General features: G+C 51.7%; 1 pseudogene; it reads right to left on the bottom strand.

Moving 5' to 3' along the window:
- Positions 1–1,640: 1,640 nt before the first annotated feature.
- LOC147679974 (5.8S ribosomal RNA) lies at positions 1,641–1,791 on the bottom strand (annotated as a pseudogene).
- Between the last annotated feature and the right edge of the window lie 1,705 nt (positions 1,792–3,496).

Below are 3,496 nucleotides of genomic sequence, written 5' to 3'. Positions count from 1 at the left end.
CACCTGATTCACGCCCTCTTTAACTCTCTCTTCAAAGTTCTTTTCAACTTTCCCTTACAGTATGTGTTGGGTATTGGTCTTGCGCCCGTATTTAGCCTGTATTTAGACTTACATGAAGTTGACCCTCCACTTTGGGCTGTAATCCCATGCACCTTGAATCTGAGAGGACCCGATCCCAGTGCGCCAGGGCCGCTACTAGCTTAACGCTGTCTGGGGGGTAAGCCGCAATCAGAAGTACTTGGGCCCTGGGAGAGAAACCGGAGAGTCGGTCTTCTGTATGCCACGTTTCCTGCGCCCACTGCCCTTCATGGATTTGGCACTAGGTTGTTTCCTCTTCACTCCCCGTGAGGGAATTGTGGTTAGTTTCTTTTCCTCTGCTTAGTAATATGCTTAAATTCAGCAAGGAGGCACATCTGAGGTTGTAATCAGATGCTGAAGCCTGGGAGAACCAGGGAACACCAACCCCAGGGCTGCAGGGGTCACAGCAGCGCACCCTTTTTCCCGGATCAGAGACCGAGACCTGCGGGGTGGGCGACCACCCTCAGGCCTGGAAGGGGGTAACCCTCCCCAGATCCCAGCTGCAGAAGTGTGCTACTGAGAGGATGCACGCTGGAAGCCGGGGGACACTAAAGACAGTCACATGCAGCATGCAACCAGGTACCCCATGACATGCCTGGGGTGGACCGGTTGCCAGCCTGCACCCTTACAAAGTAGGAGGGAAGACTAGGTGAACCAGCAGTGTACCTCTGTGACAGGCAGTGTTACAGCAAACAAATGATGGACGGAATGCTGACAATGCAAACATTCTCCCCAGTCAAAAGATCTGGGTTAAATCCATTGTTCTTTTGCCCATTCCGTCCATCAATTGTGTGTCTTTTGCTTTCTCGCCCTAAGTGTGCTAGGTATGCCCAGACGTGGGTCCTGGGCTCACTGTGCCACTGAAATCAAGTTATCCTGGCTGATGAGGGGTGTAACCCCGAAACCGGTCCTAGGATGCTTGTTTCCGGTCCAGGGAAAACCTGGCTTGACAGTTCGGGCTGGGCTGTTCCAATGAGGAACAGGGTCAAGACTGATTTGCATATGGCCAGGTCTAAACTGGAGTGGCATAGTGAGAAAAAGAATGATGGATTTAACCCAGATCTCATGACTGGGGGTGAATGTTTTGATTTGTTCTGCATTCCGTCCATCAATTGTGTGTCTTTTGCTTTCTCACCCTAAGTGTGCCAGGTATGCCCAGACGTGGGTCCTGGGCTCGCTGTGCCACTGGAATCAAGCTATCCCGTCTGATGAGGGGTGAAACCCCGAAACCTGTCCTAGGATGCTTATTTCTGGTCCAGGGAGGACCTGGCTTGGCTGTTCGGGCTGGACTGTTCCCATGAGGCACAGGGTCAAGACTGATTTGCATATGGCCAGGTCTAAACTGTGGCATAGTGAGCAAAAGAATGATGTAGTAAACCCAGATCTCTTAACTGGGGGTGAATGTTTTGATTTGTTCTGCATTCCGTCCATCAATTGTGTGTCTTTTGCTTTCTCACCCTCTGTGACTGGGGTCTGTCATTGTGGGGGGATGAAGGGAGCAGAGCTACCCAGTGATTTCCTCCTCCCTGCCTCAGGGAAGCACTGCGAGATTGATGATCAAGTGACCCTTAGACAGGCATAACCCCTAGAGAAACCTGGGGCCGCAAGGTCTGGTCAAAGTGTTAATGATTAATGTGTCATGAAACTCACACTGATTATCGCAGCTAACTGCGTTCTTCATTGACGCCCAACCAAGAGTCACTGGCACCTTTTCACAACAAAGAGGCAAGAGGAAGTTGGTGCTTTCCTGCCATCCACCACACACATAGCAAGATGGCCCAGTGGCCCATCAAGGATTCACCTCTGGAGTTGGCTTCCATGATTTAAAGAGAGTTTTCAGGCAAATTGCCCGGGAGCCCCCATATCTCGAAAAGGCGAGGGGTATTCTCTGAGCGACAGAAGCAGGGAGTCATGCTGCTGCCTGTGTCTCCCGGAGCACTGGTAGGGTCCATGCACGTCTTTAAATCTTCAGATTGGCCATATGGGACAGGGAAAAACCAGATACCTGGCAAAGATGAAGGATCGCCCCAACTGCATGTCAGGGATCCACCACTGGGCTCGACCCCTGCGGCATCGCAAGTCCCCAGCTTGGGCAGAGGCCCTGAGCCGTGCTGGCTGAAGGTGAGTAGCCTACACCCTGCCCTGGTCAGAGGCTTTGGGAGGGAAGAGTCGGGTGGCTCCCCATCCCACACACTGCCCATTGAGAGGAGCCAGAATCCCCTTGCTGCATCTCCTCTTTCTTTTCAAGGTTGCCCTGCCACTTAAGCAGGGCAACTTCTTGGTTGCCCTGAGCCCAGTCAGTACATGATTGGGCACTGGAGGGACTGTGGTGACAAGGCATTCAAGAGTGTTCTCAGCCCAGGGAGGCACTGCCATTCGGTCTGCCCCATTAAGTATTGCTGGAAGATCATGGGTTCTATCTTGGGAGGGACTACCATTGTGATCCCCCTGGAGGAACAGGGACTGTCCCCAGTCCCTCATACACCTGTCAGTCAGGTCCTCCCGGGTGTAAGAGCCTGCCCACGCCCAGTTCCCACCCAAATACCCCACCAGCCACAGAGCACTATATCCACCCAGGGTGTTGAAGGGCAGTTCCCGGCCCTGTGCCTATGGTGTGTTCTGTCTGGGACTAGGACTGGGAGGCAGCTGAGGTTCTCAGGCTGGTGTCGTCAGTTACTCAGGCTGCTCTGCCATTAATGATCCTTTTGCAGGTTCACCTACAGAAACCTTGTTACAACTTTTACTTCCTCTAGATGGTTAAATTTGATCGTCTTCTCAGTGCTCTGCAGGCCCATTGCCAACCCCGCTCAGGCCAATCTGAGGACCTCACTAAACCATCAAATCGGTAGTAGCGATAGGCAATATGTGAACAAATGGCAGCAACTTAATCAACGCAAGCTTATGACCTGCACTTGCTGGGAATTCCTCATTCATTGGGAATAATTACAATCCCCAATCCCTATCACAAATGGGGTTCAGCAGGTTACCCCAACTCTCGGCAAAGCGTAGACATGCTGATCCATTCAGTGTAGCGGGCGCACACCCCCTGCTATCTGAGGGCATCACAGATCTGTTATTGCTCAAACTTGTGTGGCTGAACACCACTTGTCCCTCAAAGAAGTTGGATACCGAACACTGGGGCTCGCGTGACTAGTTAGCCTGGAGAAGTCTTGTTCATTATCGGAATTAACCACACAAATTGCTCCACCAACTGAGAGTGTCCATGCATCACCACCCACAGAATTGAGAAAAAGCTATCAATCTGTCAATCCTTTCCATGTCCGGGCGGGTTAGGTTTCCCGTGTTGAGTCAAATTTAGCCACAGGCTCCACTTTTGGTGGTGTCCTTCTGTCAATATCTACGTTTCAGCTTTGCAACCATACTCCATTCAGAACCCAAAGACTTTGGTTTCCCAGAA

Source organism: Lissotriton vulgaris, chromosome 11 (genome assembly GCF_964263255.1).
Source record: "Lissotriton vulgaris chromosome 11, aLisVul1.2, whole genome shotgun sequence".
In the NCBI taxonomy this organism is placed as follows: Eukaryota; Metazoa; Chordata; class Amphibia; order Caudata; family Salamandridae; genus Lissotriton; species Lissotriton vulgaris.
Note: the sequence above shows the minus strand (reverse complement) of the source record. Positions and strands in the feature narration are given on the sequence as shown.